General features: G+C 39.4%; 1 protein-coding gene across 1 annotated transcript in view; it reads left to right on the top strand.

The window, feature by feature from the left end:
* The first annotated feature begins 7,116 nt into the window (after positions 1-7,116).
* LOC134666132 (uncharacterized) overlaps positions 7,117-17,332 on the top strand; it is a 303,746-nt gene continuing 293,530 nt past the window's right edge. Inside the window, exon 1 of the mRNA XM_063523288.1 lies at positions 7,117-7,120. The gene's annotated coding sequence lies outside the window, so the exon portion shown is untranslated. The remainder of the gene's footprint in view (positions 7,121-17,332) is intronic.

Here is a 17,332-nt window from a genome sequence, read left to right as displayed (position 1 = left end):
TCCACTGCATTTACAATAGCTCCTATGCCAGCTGGGACCAATTTACGGGTATCTATTTGTACCCGTGAATGGGTTCTAATAGCTGGTGTAGGTATTACATAACATCAAACTTGTCTTAAAGGGCCTCTGTGCTGTTGGCTTCGACCCCACGCATGCCTCCCAAAGGTCCGGGATCCCATGGTCCCGAGATATGGCAAGACATACAAATAATATAGACTATAATAATATAGCAATAATATAATAATACTACATAATCGAATAAAAAAGTAAATCGTCAAATTTCAATCGCGATTAATTTACTCGACCTAACATACGATTGAAATTGAATTAGGTAGGTACTTAATCTGAACATTAATCGAATACATTTTAGATTAAATCTTGATTGAAAGTTGACAGTGGGTCATTTTTATACGTAAAAATAAGATTTCTTGCGTTAAGATGGCTGCCAAACACTTTGTCATAAAAGTAGAGATGGAAATCTGGTGTTTTTGTCTCCAACTGTAACACAGTAAAGTTTCTCCCTTAAGGGGATCATTATACTTACATCTCCCCTACATAGTCATATGCCTTATGGGAATATAGTTCAGAGCCGGAAACCGCTACCAACTTTTAGTATGTTGTTGGGCATGGCATCGGGTCTCCAAAACTGCCGGGAGACGGCGGCGCCGGCCATCTACTTCAGCGGAATGACGTCATCAAAATGACTCCCGCTTCGTTGCAAATATTGCATACTGCACCCAAACTATGCATAGTACATACACGTGTGGGTATTAAATGAAAGCCAATTAAATAAACTTTATTTTATTTATAAAAATTGTACCAAAATATGCAACAGTTTAAGAGAAATTTACAAATAAATAAAAATTACGTAAAAAAATATTCGATTATTTGGGTTTTACAACCAAACCAAAAGTCGGACGATAAAGCAATGTACTACAACATTAAAGATGACGTCTCAAGCCATACACTGATATCAATAAAATCAAAATTGAACCAAATATGTGGAAATTATGCATCAAAATGTAGATATTTGCCCATACAAATGCATAAAAGTTAAAAAAATCCAAATTGGTCATTTTCAGGATAATCCGCATAAGCTTCTAGTATGTTATTAGCAATATGACCTGGATTCTAAAACTGCCGGGAGACCATCTCTGTTGTTCCTCAGTTACAAATAATGACGTCATATAAATAATCACTGCCGAATTTCGCAAAATGTAAATTATAGCTATACCACGAGTCTCACATACACATGTGTTACATGTAATGAAAGGTTATTAAATGTATTATGATTCATCTAAACATTGTTTGTAAAAAAATGTACGGTTTCAGAGCTAGAAACAACGAAATAACACTTTTTATGGAAAAAGTAGATATGTATCAATTTTATAGCTAAACTAAAATCGTCATAAAAAATTTGCGTATAATATTTGAAAAACCAGTTATTCAACTATATATCACAATTTAAATTTTACATTTCCGACAAAAACTGTGGAAGTTCTGGAAAAAAAAATAAAGCGCCCCAACAATTCTACCTTAATGCGCTCATATTATGCAAAGAATAGTTCTAATTATCGAGTATTAAATGGATGAACATTACATAAAATACATGGAAACGACATTTTCGAATGGAACCATAATTTAAAAAAAAAAATTTACTAGATAAGTAAGCAAAATACTGTTTCTTTAAGTACCTAATCTCCTCCTTTCAAAGTCGGTTAATATGTGGCTTTTGTGACCTGGGCTACAAAGACAAATAAATTGACACCTCATTTATCAAAATCAGTTCAGTTGTTTCATGTAAAAGATACATAATTACATACGTAGATAGCAGTTCCTGCTGTAATCGCGGTAAATATTAATATCAAATAGACTCTTATTGTCATGGCCTAACGCTACATTATTAGAGAAATGTAAAGTTACATGCCAGTAAGTAGGTACATGCCTAATACAAAATGCCTTATCTCGGTAAATGCCATATCAGTTCACTTAATGCGATACATAATTATATATTTAAGCCTCGATTAGCCTTATACATACATACATCACTGGCTCAGTGACCCAAAGAGGATCTTGACCTCTGACACAAAAGAGCGTCACTCTGCCCTATTCTGCGCCACTTCGCGCCAGTTGGGTATTCTTATAAAAGTGGAATCTTGAGTGGTGCAAGGGTTTCAAGGCTGAGCTGAGAAGGCTGGCAGAATTTTCCCTCTGATCCTCTGAAATACAGAGGTCACCCTCTGGTCTGCTAACATCTACGGCCTGAGGGTTTCAACGTTAGATGCCAAGCCACGCCAGATAGGCCATAATAGTAAAGGTCTAATTATTGAATTTTAATTTTTTGTCCGACTACGGCAGAATTTGCTATCTATGCGTGCATGTGTAGGTACCGTTTGCATGAAAGTACTGAACTGATTTTGATAAATTAGGTGTCAATTTATTTGTCTTTGTAGCCCAGGTCACAAAAGCCACATTTTAACCGACTTTGAAAGGAGGAGATTAGGTACTTAAAGAAACAGTATTTTGCTTACTTATCTAGTAAATTATTATTTTTTTAATTATGGTTCCATTCGAAAATGTCGTTTTCATGTATTTTATGTAATGTTCATCCATTTAATACTCGATAATTAGAACTATTCTTTGCATAATATGAGCGCATTAAGGTAGAATTGTTGGGGCGCTTTAGTTTTTTTTCCAGAACTTCCACAGTTTTTGTCGGAAATGTAAAATTTAAATTGTGATATATAGTTGAATAACTGGTTTTTCAAATATTATACGCAAATTTTTTATGACGATTTTAGTTTAGCTATAAAATTGATACATATCTACTTTTTCCATAAAAAGTGTTATTTCGTTGTTTCTAGCTCTGAAACCGTACATTTTTTTACAAACAATGTTTAGATGAATCATAATACATTTAATAACCTTTCATTACATGTAACACATGTGTATGTGAGACTCGTGGTATAGCTATAATTTACATTTTGCGAAATTCGGCAGTGATTATTTATATGACGTCATTATTTGTAACTGAGGAACAACAGAGATGGTCTCCCGGCAGTTTTAGAATCCAGGTCATATTGCTAATAACATACTAGAAGCTTATGCGGATTATCCTGAAAATGACCAATTTGGATTTTTTTAACTTTTATGCATTTGTATGGGCAAATATCTACATTTTGATGCATAATTTCCACATATTTGGTCCAATTTTGATTTTATTGATATCAGTGTATGGCTTGAGATGTCATCTTTAATGTTGTAGTACATTGCTTTATCGTCCGACTTTTGGTTTGGTTGTAAAACCCAAATAATCGAATATTTTTTTACGTATTTTTTATTTATTTGTAAATTTCTCTTAAACTGTTGCATATTTTGGTACACTTTGTATAAATAAAATAAAGTTTATTTAATTGGCTTTCATTTAATACCCCACACGTGTATGTGCTATGCATAGTTTGGGTGCAGTATGCAATATTCGCAACGAAGCGGGAGTCATTTTGATGACGTCATTCCGCTGAAGTAGATGGCCGGCGCCGCCGTCTCCCGGCAGTTTTGGAGACCCGATGCCATGCCCAACAACATACTAAAAGTTGGTAGCGTTTTCCGGCTCTGAACTATCTCTGCGACCGTTTCCCATAAGGCATGGCACTAACATGTGTTATACCATTTTTGAATCTGCGCTCAATTTTTTGACGTTATTTGCTCATTACTTTTCTAGTAATTTTTTTTCACGACAAAGTCGAAATTGATGTTTCGCTGTGAACTTAATTCAAGATTAGAGATTAAAGTTTAAGAGATTAAACCAGTAGGTACTTTTTACAAGCTTTTATTTACTTTCACCTGACCGTTGTCTGTCTGTAATCAAATCTTGCAAGTTAACTTTGATCCACTTCCCGGTTTCCAATTGAGCTGAAATTTTGCATGCACGTATAAATCGAGTGACAATGCAATATTAATATTATGGTAGGTACCATCGAGCTGATCTGATGATGGAGACAGGAGGTGGACGTAGGAACTCTATGATGAAACAACGCAACCTAATTGTGTTATAGGGGTTTTTAGATCTCGATGAGTATTAGTTGTCTGTTGTAAGAAAAGTACAGTCAGCAATAAAAGCTTGTACCAAAAATGAAATTTTTGCCAAAAACTTATTTGTATTTTACATTGTTTATCGATAAAATACCTATTCTGTTATCTTAATTAACTAAACATGATGCCGTACACATAAAAAAATCTAATTTCGAGACCTTTCCGAGTGCACACTGGCACTATTGGCACTAACAATGTTAAAAACGGTCAAAATTCATGAAAAACCTTAATTTAGCAATAGGTAATTCGAAAACCGTGACATGGGTCATTAAACTTTTACTAGGGTCTGGGGTATTTTTATGGGGTTGGTTTGGGTCCTCTTGGCTTGGTCTACCTCCAGTGTCACTGTGACGTGTCACTTATGGGACACCCTTGTAACCTGTAAACCTACCCGGCTGATTACATAATACTTAGGGATGTATAAAATAAAGAAAACTCAAGAATCCTCTTGATAGTCGATTTATTTCTTCTCCTACATACCCTAAAATTACAACTTCTAGCTCAGACTGCTAACGGTAGAGCTGTTGGTTCAATAACATCTGTATTCTTACACTTAGGATAAACCACCAACAAACTAGTTGTTTAATTAAACTTTATTCAGTTAATTATAATACGAACGTTACACCTGAGCATTAAATTTGGCAAGTAACACTGTCCATTAGATCACAGTAAACCATTCCGCCAGACGAACGAGACTGACGATAGAAAATATAATAAATATCATGAGATTTAGCTTGTGCACAACTGCTGACAGACACCTAAACACTGAACCGAATCGTAACACTTACAGAAAAGTCTGCAGCAGTCAAGAATAGCATTTGGGTCGGAACTTGTGACAATGGCCATGAAAGGCGTCCCGATTTTGAGAAGACCCGTCTCTTACATCAGCTTGCCACGCTCATGGGCACACACCTCTCTCCTCAGCAACATTTGCCTCGATCTATTAAACCCCAGTATCCAATAATATATATCAATATTTATTTCTGGAACTATATACAGCGACAATGGATTTCCACGCTGAGTTTTATATTAATATATTTTAATTTTTGTAACAAACAATATCATGTTCTGACACTAATCAATGCCGTCTTTTCTTCTTATTCTATTTTCCTTCCATTTCAAATTTAGTGCTCTTTACAATACGAACAGCACGTTGCCAGTTATATCGTGCTACCCTTTAAACATGTAGGTTTAATTAACTAACGACACAATATCAAGAAAAAAGGTGAAATACAAATATTTATATTTGTACCTAAACTATAATTAAATTAAATCCTGTTCAATATTTCTAAAAAGAAATTAACACTAACAGAAATAATCAAAACCAACGAAGTTCCACCTAAACCACTAGCTGGCGCTATGTGACACCCTGTATAACGACTCGTCTAAATGGAGACTTGACGAAATCGCAACGGTCAGCAAAAACTACGCGGAGAGGAGGCAGCTCTGACCATGATGCTACTTCACACACTGAATTATTTCCAAATGTTATAGACCATTCAAGCGTAAACCTTTCACAAAAATCATTCGCCATGCATAAGTAAGAAGTGAAAAACGTGGTCGTTGAAAAAATTATGCGTCGGACTCGTTTGTCGTTATTAATAGCACGAGAGCTGGTATAGACATTTCAGAGTACTACATAGTCTACATAATAGGTATTTGATTTGAGTCAGTTGAAAATTTTTCTAACACTTCCCCTAACCTAAACTGCAAATCTGGCAGGCAGGTGGCGGGTCATTGTGGACCCCTGAATTTTCAAATGTTATTTTTTTTGGGACCCCAAAAAAGTTTCTTGAGGCGAGCTGATTTTTTTATGAGTATGTTAAAATAAAATCTTGAATTAGCATTTGGATCGTTTTCGTCCCTAAAAGTTTTTATAGTGCCCGGTTGACCACAAGTTAAGTACCTATGTTTACTACCTTATTACAAAGTTCGTGAACTGGAACTCGCTATTGCCGTGCCCTCCTGCGATATCTACGCAATATTATAAAATACTCTTGCTGCAAGCTGCAATGTAATCAGAGTCACTAGGTAGGGCAACCAATCCTGCGAGGCTCCGCCCCTTGCGCCTCGTGCCACGTGTTCCCAAAGAGTGATAGGGGCGGGGCGGGCGCGGCGCGGGGGGTGTGCAGGCGCAGCCAATGGCGCGCGGGGGCGGGGCGAGCTGCGCGCGCGCGGCGCAGTGTTGCGCGCCGCGCCGCAGCGGCCGACGTGTGGACCGTGTGGACGTGTGACGTGTCCGTCTCCGCGAGTGTTGTGTGCGACTTGTGTCTCCGATCGCGCTCAGTGTGGATTAAGTGTTGGAATACAGTGTTATTTTGAACGTAGTGATTTCTGAATTGTTGGTGCTTATGCCCAAGTGTGCTTGAAAGGATAATAGTGCATTTGGAATATTAATATAGGTATGTACTGTATGTAGTAAGTATGTGACTCTATAGTCACATGTAATTCTATAATTACATAGGGAAAACTAGTGTAGAGTCTACGCCGTAGTCGCAAGAATTCACGTTCACTCGGTTCACTGCATGTCATCAGAGCTACGTATCGAAGTTTTGAATACATAGGTTCTGTTACAATACCTACAACCACAGTGGTACGGTTGACAGGTGCCTAATTCGGCCTTACCTAAACCCGTTGCAAAGATTGGCTACATCAGTCAACTCAGTCACATATATGAGAGCGCTCCAGCGACGCTCTCAGCGGTAGAGAAGCAGTCGCTGTAGCCGAAAACGGCTAGCTTAGGAGATGATGATGATGATGATGATGATGATCACTCAGACGACTCAGACATTCTATAGGTAGCTAGGTACCTATAGTACCTAATTGGTGAAATGGAAATGATAATAACATCTCATTACACCGGTTGGATACCAATTGGAAATTACCTAAGTACTTATTAGACAATCTATACCTACACATAGGTATGTAATCCAGTGATTGGGACATATGTAGGTATATGCCCCGCACCGGTCCCGGCCCTAACTTACTTACTCTTAGAGCGTGTAGATTTATCAAGGTAGTTTACCGACGGCTTTTAATTAGGTTCACACACAAATAAATGCCCTTACCAGGATTCGAACCCGGGACCTTCTGCTTCGTAGGCAGGGTCACTACCGACTATGCTAGGAGGCCGTTAAAGATACCTATGTACTTCACCGTTGGTGTCCAACTTTGCCTATAGGTACCTACCTATCTAATAAAGTAAAATATCAAATCAACTATTATACCAATAAATAGACTAATTAACAATCTTCTTCTTCTTCTTTTTAGGCCTTGTCAATCTTTGAGACGTAGGCGTCCTTCAATTTTTGCCATTCTGGTCTATTTTGCGCCCTTTGTACCAATTTTGATCCAGCTGTTCTTTTGATGTCGTCATACCAACGCATCTTTGGTTTTCCTACTGGGCGTGACTCTCCCAGAGGTCTCCACTCTACCAGCCTCTTACACCACGAGCCGTCTTTCCGGGCGACATGTCCAGCCCACTCCCACTTCAGTTTCGCCATTCGTCTGGTTACATCGGTGACTTTGCTATGTTTCCGAAGCCACTTGTTTGTTTTCCTGTCCCTAAGTGAAATTCCTACCATTCTTCTTTCCATCGCTCTTTGGGTTACTTGTAATCTGTGCAAGATTTCTTTTGTAAAGACCCAAGTTTCCGCTCCGTACGTAAGAACTGGTAGGACACACTGGTCAAATATGCGAGCCTTTTGTAGTGCTGTAAGGTTCATTTCAAAGGCGAATTCTAAGTTGGAGTACGCTGCCCACGCTAGTCTCTGCCGTCGCGCTATCTCATTGTCCTGGTTTTCCTTACCCATGACAATCTCCTGTCCCAGATACACATACTTATATACTGACTTTTTCAACTACAACTTGGCCCACAGTAATTACAGTGTTTACGTTCATGGTTTCTGCGACGTTTGTCATGACTTTTGTTTGTCCAAGTTCATTTCTAATCCACATTGTAATGAGGCCTCGTTGAGTTCTCGTATCATGTCTAATGTCTAATTAACAATATCCATTGAATTCACAATAAAACTGCGTAAAAATAGTTTTGAACTAAAAAAAAAATAACATTAGGTACCTAACTTTGCCACCCGTCTCTAACTTCGTCTTATTATTTTTATTGCGTAAGTATATATAGGTCTCCACCCGTCCCTCTTTTTAAGTACTTACAAAATTTTGTGTAGATTATTAACGTTTAACAATTTTTTTTGATTGGCCACCGTTTAAGAGTATATTTCATATTCATATTTCATATTTATTTATTTCGTAAATGCACGGATACATTACACGTCAAAACATTTTAAAGATAAGATTAGCACTTATTATTAATTACATTTCCATCATTGATAATGGGCAAAAGGAAAACATTCATTCAGCATTGTAGGCTATGCAGACGACAGTACGGTTGTTGAAAGATATTTGGCTAGTGCAGGGGACAGCAGGGAGGATATACGTTCACAGAGAGAGGCCATGGTTGAGCGAATGAACTTGACCCTTAGTCTCGTTTCCCAGTGGGGTGATGACAATCTGGTCACGTTCAATGCCTCCAAAACGCAGACGTGTCTATTTTCCGCAAAACGGAGTCCATTCGACCTGACTCCTTCTTTCCGGGGTGCATCTGTACCTATTGCCGACAGTCTGGAACTCCTCGGCATGGAGCTGAGTTCAGTCCTCAGCTTCGGCAGCTTCATTGAGTCTAAAGCTCAAACTGCGGCCAGAAAGCTGGGCGTCCTAAATAAGGTGAAGCGATACTTCACACCTGGACAGCTTCTAACACTTTACAAAGCTCAAGTCCGGTCGTGTATGGAGTATTGCAGCCACCTGTGGGATGGCTCAGCTAAATACCAACTCGCCGCTTTGGACTCAGTGGAGCGCAGAGCCAGGAGGATGATTGGCGACAAGAAGCTAACGGCTAAGCTTCAGTCTTTGGCCCATCGGCGGAAAGTCGCCAGCCTGTCGGTATTCTACAGGCTGCACTTCGGGGAGTGTGCCCAAGAGCTACACGAGCTTATACCACCGTCCCCATTCTACCATCGGACTTTTAGACGCACGGCCGGTTTCCATCCTTACATGGTAGATATTCCACCAATTCGCACGAAGCGCTTTGCTTCTACTTTCCTTATGCGAACTGCCAAGGAATGGAATTCCCTGCCGGCGTCTATATTTCCGTGTTCTTATAACCCGGCAACCTTCAAATCAAGAGTGAACAGGCACCTTCTGGGCGAGCTCGCTCCATCGTAGGCCACGTCTACGCCTCGGCTAGTCTGTGGCCATGAGTAAGCCCATTCATAATAAAAAAAAAAAAAAAATTCAAATCATACAATGTCAGATTAAATAGAATAATAAATAACAATATTTTTTTTTACTAAAGTCTGTAAATTCAAATTAAATGTCACAGAATTCGCGAATATCATAAAATGCATTATTAATTAACCATTTCTTTAATTTCCTATAAAATGACTTATTATTTTCTACGTTTTGTATCTCATAATGGGATGGCATTGTAGATTTTGGGACCGATTACATAGCTGGTTTTGGTGGACTTGGTTAGTCTGCATTTGGTTGTAGCCAGTATGCCCCTTTGTCTGTCTCTCAAACATCGCAGATTGTCGGGCCCGGGCCTTAATGGGAAGTGACCAATGTTGGTCCTTACGAATTTTGCGACATTGAATATATAATTTTGCCAATTATTGATTATGGCGATGTGTGTACAACGAATGCCACTCAAGAGTCCCTTAATAAACTTGAACGTCTCCTCAACAACGGCATACGATTTATCTTTGGCCTGCGTAAATACGATCGTGTTTCCTATTACCGTCGCCAGCTCAATTGGCTCTCCATCCGTCGCCGTAGATCGCTTCGAATACTTTGTACTCTATTTTCAATCTTGTTTGAGCCTTCTGCTCCTGGATACCTAAAGAATAAGTTCCTGTTTGATACTCCTCGTCCCGGCTGTGAGCTGCGTACATCTCGTGTTCTCAAACTCTCAATTCCTGCTCACCGCACTGGGTTTACGACTAACTCCTTTGCTGTCCAGGCGAGTCGTCTCTGGAATTCACTCCCTCTCAATATTAGACAAGCCCCGAGCAAGTTAGCTTTCAAGCGGTTGCTACATAAGTATCTGCTGAAACAAGAGTTCGAGTAGTGTCCATCATTATATATTATATATTATGAGTATGTATGAAATATGTAGTAGTATATTAATTATATATATTCTAGTATATTTATTTGTGTATTCTATATGTAGTTTATCAGAATTATTAGTTGTTCGTTGTTCAGTTGTTTTCCAATGTTCTAATAAATGCCTCTGTTCTCCTTGCACCATTTTTACATGTCTCTGTTTGGCCCGATGGTTGACTGGTAGAGAATGCCATTAGGCATTAAGTTCGCCATTTGTACATTATTTTTATGTTTTGTGCAATAAAGTTTAAATAAATAAATAAATAAATATATATTGTGACGGAACTGTCATTATGTTTAGAGATATAAACAGCTGTCGAGCCGGTGAGCGGGGAGGGGCGCGAGCTATTGTTCGTACCGCCCGCTTCTGGAGTACGAACGCGCGGCGCCAGTCAGCGGCAAGTCCCCACAACTCGAGACTATAGTTGAGTACCGAGTGGAATAGTGCAAAGTAGCTATTTCGTACCTGTGCCTGCGGAAGTATAAGAAACAGACGTTTTAAGGCGAAGCAGACTCCCGACAACTTACTACAAATATTTTCAATTTGTGCATCCCATTTTAAAGCCGAATCTATTGTTACGCCTAAAAACTTAGCGTGTTTTACTTGTGGGAGAACAGTTTCGTTAACTACGATGGCGAGGGGTCTCGGGGGTCGGCCACCTAAGTTAAAGTGGAGAACCTGAGTTTTTGTCACGTTTAAAACAAGCCCGTTGACAGAGAACCAACGAAGTAATTTGTGTACGTCACTAGTAATCAGTTGTTCTAATGTGTCAATATCTTTTGCAATTAGGACTTCACATGCGTCATCATCAGCAAAAATAAACATATTTCCTTCTACGGCATCAGGTAGGTCGTTGACCTGTAAGAGGAAGCACAGGTTTGCAAGGGACGACCCCTGCGGAACCCCTATATCCACACTGCCTTCATTCGATTTAACCAGTCCATTATTTAAGACTACTGACTGCTGCCTACTTTTTAAATAATCCACCATGAGTTGTAAAGTTGGGCCACGCAGACCAAAGTGCTCAAACTTAGTAGCTAGCACAGTGTGATCACAGAGGTCAAAGGCGCGCGTCATATCGCACAAGAGAATGGCTACATGTGACGATTTTTCCTTAGCTTGCATTATGCTATCTAAAGTTTCGCGAACGACGGCGATGCATGAACGGTGACGTCGATAGGCGTATTGTTTGGCGTGGAGCAGGTTAAATTGCTCTAAAAATGTGTACACCCGATTACTTATCCCGGCTTCGAATATTTTAGCTATTGTGGGAATTATGCTAATGGGCCTATAGTTTTTTAGTTCGTCTTTTTTTCCTTTGCCCTTATAAACGGGAACAACTTTAACCTTTTTGAGTATATCAGGATATATTCATAATTTTATAAATTCATTAAAAATGCTAGTTAATTGCATAATAACGAACGGTAGTGCAACTTTGAGTAACTTAGTTGAAGTATCAAATAGATCGCAGGTGTTTTTGGATGCTATTTGTTGTGTTATAATTTTGTACAGTTCATCTTGGCTGAAATGGGTTAATTTGATGGTAACGGGGCTTGGACTAGACGAGTTGCATAATAGTAATTTTGCTAGTTCGGGACAAGCCGTGGGTGCACATGTGGTGCTTGCTGCTGATAAGAAAAAGGTGTTTATGTCATTCGCTAACCGGTTAGGCGAATTATATTGTTCCCCGCGGGTATCTTTCATTAAGTCTAAATTGCACTGCCGCTTGGCCGATGCACGTCCAGTGACGCTGTTAATAATTTGCCACAGAGTTTTTTGTTTGTTGTTGCTGCACAATAACGTGTTTGTGTAGTACTCCCGTTGAGTGTTAGCTAAACATTGTTCGAACTTTAAAGACATTGATAATATTCGTTGGATTAATTCAATGCTAGTACGAGTTCTTTTTGAGATGTCAATCAGCTGCGTAAGCATTTGTTTTTGCATAATTAAATTGTTGGTGAGCCAAGGACAGTTATATTTTTTAGTAGGGCGGACTGGACGATATGGAAAGCAGATGTTTGAAGTGTTATTTAAAACATTTATTAATGATGTTAGAAGAGTGGTTGGGTCGTTACTTGCCTTCGATTCAATACTGTGCCAGTCTATTGAGCTAAGGTGATCTTTAAAACACTTGATTTTGTGTTGAGGAAAGCTGCGTGCAGAGACAGGGATTGTGTTACTGATTTCGTGAGTGAGTGTGAGTTTTTGTGCGTAGTGATCAGACAGGTGAGTTTCAATTGATTGTGTTTGTATATATTGCGTATTTATCAAGTTATTGGTGTAAATATGGTCTAAACACGTACTTGAGGTGTTTGAGATGCGTGTAGGAAAAGTGACTAATTGTATAAAATCAAAGGACGTAACCAAGTCCACCAAGGCGCGCTTTTGCGTGGAATCGGCTATGTAATCGACATTAAAGTCGCCCATTATTATTATTTGTTTGTTTTCTGATACTATTTTGTCTAACAATTCCTCAAAAGATATAATAAATCGCTCGAAAGTCGTCAAATTAGATCGGTATATATGTCGTAGTCAGATCGTATAATCCGCCGTATTACATTACGGCTAGCCGTTTTCAAAAACAGGGGCGTTTTGAAATGCGGCGGTTCGACGATTAGCCGGATTGTCACTGCGATACGTTCTTCAAGAAGGCGGCCCACGTTTAGCCGCATCGTACATTGTAGAGTGACCAGTTCTTTCGGTCGCCTACGTAACCGGAGTTTGACAATGTTTGCAATTTAATTTATTTCTACCATGGTCCCACCGCACTACATGTGTTTCTTTTCCAAAACATTTCCTTCACAACTTAAATAGACGGAGCCCCGCAAGCGGGGCTCCTATTTCTGGGCGGTTTGCCCTTCGGGCATCTGAAGTTACCTAACGAACCTAACCTAATTACCTACCTACGCTTTTTTCCCCAAAGTGTAATGTTTTCACGGACGTCTCACTTAATCAATAGGTAGGTAGGTTAGGTTCGTTAGGTAGCTTCAGATGCCCGAAGGGCAAACCGCTCAGAAATAGGAGCCCCGCGAAGCGGGGCTCCGTCTAGTTAAGTTGCGAAGGAAATTTTTTTTTGAAAAGAAACAGTCCGACAAACTCCAGATTTGATGGACACCCCAGCGTTTGTCAGGCAGCGCCACGAGTGTTAAAAATGAGAACTAAAAACTGTCAAAGCGGCGGCTAATGACTCGCTGTATTACATTACGGCTAGCCGTGTTGAAGAACGTATGGCGCCGAATACATTCCGGCGGATTCTCATTCAGCCGCATTCAATACGGCTAATCGTTAAACCGCCGCATTTCAAAACGCCCCTGTTTTTGAAAACGGCTAGCCGTAATGTAATACGGCGGATTATACGATCCGACTGCGACATATACATATTATAATTAAATTAAATTTAGGAAGTTCAATTGCTGAGATTCTAAAACATGTTCTTCTGAGATATTACATATGTCAGTTCTTTCTAAAAATAATAAGTATTTACGAAAAACTAAAAAAAGGGACCTCAGAAGTGATAATAATTACATTTCCCGCGTTAATATCTCTTTGAATATTGATCCTAGCGAAATAAGTATTGTACTGAATTTTTCTTGTAGGCAATTTTATGCAGATTATGTACTTATGTAATAAAATCTTTTGTGCTATTGCGCCACCGTTTAAGAGTTATTTACGAAAAACTAAAAAAAGGGACCTTTAATTTAAATATGTCACTTCCGGTCAAGATTTCGATCCGACAACCGGCAAATTCGGATTCAGCAGGGTTTAATTAGGTTAAAAAACCCGGTTGTCAAAAAGTAATATAATTTGCCAGTCGCATCAAGAAGGAGAGCGATTTTGAATTTTTTTGTCTAGTCTAGTTGGGGAAATGCGTGTAGATACGCATGCCAGCTGGTCCGGGGGAACCAGGGGGATGACGGACTAGCAGTGGAGGAATAAAGTCTAAAACCGAGCTTTTAACCGCAGGGACTCCACCGGAGTCCTCGCCACCTGTCCCTAACTTCGCCTTATATTTTAAAAATATATACAAAAAAAGAAAGAAAATTAAAATAAATTGAGAAAAAGAAGAAGAAGGGAAAGGGAGAGGGGAGGCCTATGCCCATCAGTGGGCCACACACCACACACAATAAGCCAATAAAAAAAAGAATATATACCTATTACCTATGACATTTATGACCAATATTTATAACCATATTCCAAATCCTAAACGTTGAATTGCTACTCGTAAACGCTCATAATATACCAATGCCAAAAATGGATTTTGCTAGGTTGATTGATTCTTGGAGGAATAAATGACTTTTCTCGTAATATATATATACCTAGGTACAGGCAAAAAAAATACGAATTATCTATTACCTACCATATACTCGTAGGTCATAAATAAATCGATTAATTAATTTTAAATTTATTCCGTTACTATGTGTCCCAATAGGGTTCGAGAAATGCTCAGTAGTCAGATATCATGTTTATGAGGCTGGCAGCATATGCCTGTGCGCAGACGGGTCCGCGCAGGCGCAGAAAAAGCCGCGCGCGCGCATTCCGGGCGCCGCGCCGGCTCCGGCCCGCAGAGCTCACTGCACCAACACACACATATACACGTCACGTGACCAACATACAAATCAGATACAAACACTGTTCAGGTTCACTGTGTCGTAAGAATGGACCTAAGTATACAGAGACGCATAATTTAATAACTGGAAAAATTTTAACTGCATGAAATTAATATTTTTTAATTAATTGCCACCCGATTTTTATGCCTTTATTTTATGTTCTAGTCTAGAGTCTAGTGTAGAGGCCGTCTAAGCTACTTGAACAGAACAAAAATTCAAGTTCACGTGTTAACATAATGTGTTATTTGTAAGGCGAAAATTATTTATCCATAGAGGTATGGACAGGGTCACCTTCTGATCACGTTTTGTTTCATTATGTATATGTAAAGGATGTTTTTTTAAGAGGTTTGGTTTTTAAATTGGCAACACTGTTTCTAGTGATTGCCAATTTAATTGTTGGCGGGATATTTGTGGTCAGTAAGTTTTGCCATTTTCAAAATGAATAGACTTACTTCAGAACAACGATTGCAAATTGTTCAAATTTATTTTGAAAATCATTGTTCAGTTCGCCAAACTTACCGTGTGCTACGTCCATTTTAAGGTCGACAGAATCGTCCATCCAAGCAAGTTATTCGGAAAACCATGGATCATTTTCGTACCACGCACACTCTAGTTGATAATACGCATCCATAAAGACGCCAGTACGCACAGACGAAGTTATTGCTGCCGATTTAAGTTATTGGATCCGAATGACGATTCGCCATCGTGCACAGCAATTGGAGCTTTTCCCGTAATGGATCTGTGAACTGGCCTCACCGATCGTGTGATCTCACACATATGGATTACTTTCTTTGGGGATATGTGAAATCACCGGTCTACGCGCAGATAAACCATTGACGTTGGATCACTTGGAAGCCAACATTCGCCGCGTTATTGCCAATATACTGCCCCAGTTGCTCGAAAAAGTGGTCGACTTGTTGGACTTCCCGATTACGCTTCATTCGAGCCAGCCTTGGCGTCCATATGCCCGAAATCATTTATAAGAACTAATGGCATAAAAATATCTTTTAAATGAAACCAATTAACACCGTGATAATAAAATTCAATTTTACGTGTTTTATTTCATTTTGAATTTGTAAACTTTAAAAAAAACACCCTTTACCTACCCCACCCTTTACCCTTTACCCTTTACCTATTTGTATTGACGTAAAGGGTGTTTTTTTTAGTAGGGGTAGGTACCTATACATATGAGGTAAAATTTGAGAGGTAGAAGTGAGGGAGTTTTGCGAATTTTTGTGGTTAGATAAAGTTAATTGCGTACTATTTTATACCGTTGTTCTTTCCCAGCTTTTCCCTAGATTTCTATACTATTTTCAATTTCTTTCACTTTACATATAAATTCACTTTTTCCCTTCAGGCACTTTTTCACTTTGAAAAATTCACATCTTCGTTTTCTTTCTTTGTTAGTTTCGTCTGTTAATTTGGTAATTGGGTCTGCTTTTTGCTTTACAAGGTGCTCTTTGCTCCATATCGATCCGACTTCTGGTTCGGGAGATAGTGGGGTTCAAAGTTCACACTTTCCGTAAAAAGTTTACCCCATTTGCGGTTGACGACGTTAGGAGATTTCAGTTTCAAAAAATCATATCTTCTGTTCTTGTGTAAATAAATTCTTTGTTGTAGGTTAATTAGATTAAGCTAATTATAAGGAATTCAAATCCGTTTGAATTACATTTTTAGGGTATATAGTTTAGGAGTTATTAATTTTTTAAAGGATTGCTAATCCTAAATTTCAGGCGTCGTAAAACGCAAACTTAAGTTGGTTTTTCTTTTGGAAATTTAATTACTTGTAAAATATTAAATATTTTTAGTTGAAAAAAATATTAGTAGGTAGCACATACTTAAAGCTATTTTTAGACATTGGTTCGAGATCTGTAGCTTAACCAGGAGTGACGCTGCATCCCGTCGCATAAAATAATTTTAAGTTTGTTTTTACTGTTTTGGTTCTGCTGCGACTCGCACTTGACCAAAATAGTTAGGTTAGGTTAGGTTTTTGGGTTTTTCACCTTTTTAAGGCGAATTCCACCCATAAGGGGTGGTTTTCGCGTGGTAAATATATGGATAACCCCGCGAAGGGGTTGAATCTGGAGGGGGCTCCAATCACGGGGCCCCATAAAGGGGCTTTAGGGGCAGGTTCTCCAACCTCGCCCAACTGGGAGGAACCTATGGAGGGACAGGACATGCCCGAGGCCGCCTCCAATAAGAGGCCCCATGAGGGAGACCGGGACCTGGACTATGAGGCTCACGTTGGGAGCGGGCCCAAAATTAGCACCGCGCTGAGGGGTAGGGCCAAGGCCATGGTGAAGAAAGCCTCCAAAGGCCACTTTACTGGCCTGGCAGCAGCCAAGGCCAGACTGAGGGCCCATAAGGAGGACCTCCTCTTGGAGGTGCTGGATAGCCAGGAGGGAAAGGGAAAGGGGGTGATCCTCCCTTTCCCCCCCCTCCAGACAAGGTC

This window comes from Cydia fagiglandana, chromosome 7 (genome assembly GCF_963556715.1).
Source record: "Cydia fagiglandana chromosome 7, ilCydFagi1.1, whole genome shotgun sequence".
NCBI classification, from domain to species: Eukaryota; Metazoa; Arthropoda; class Insecta; order Lepidoptera; family Tortricidae; genus Cydia; species Cydia fagiglandana.
The sequence above is the reverse complement of the archived record's forward strand: the minus strand, read 5'-3'. Positions and strand labels throughout refer to the sequence as shown.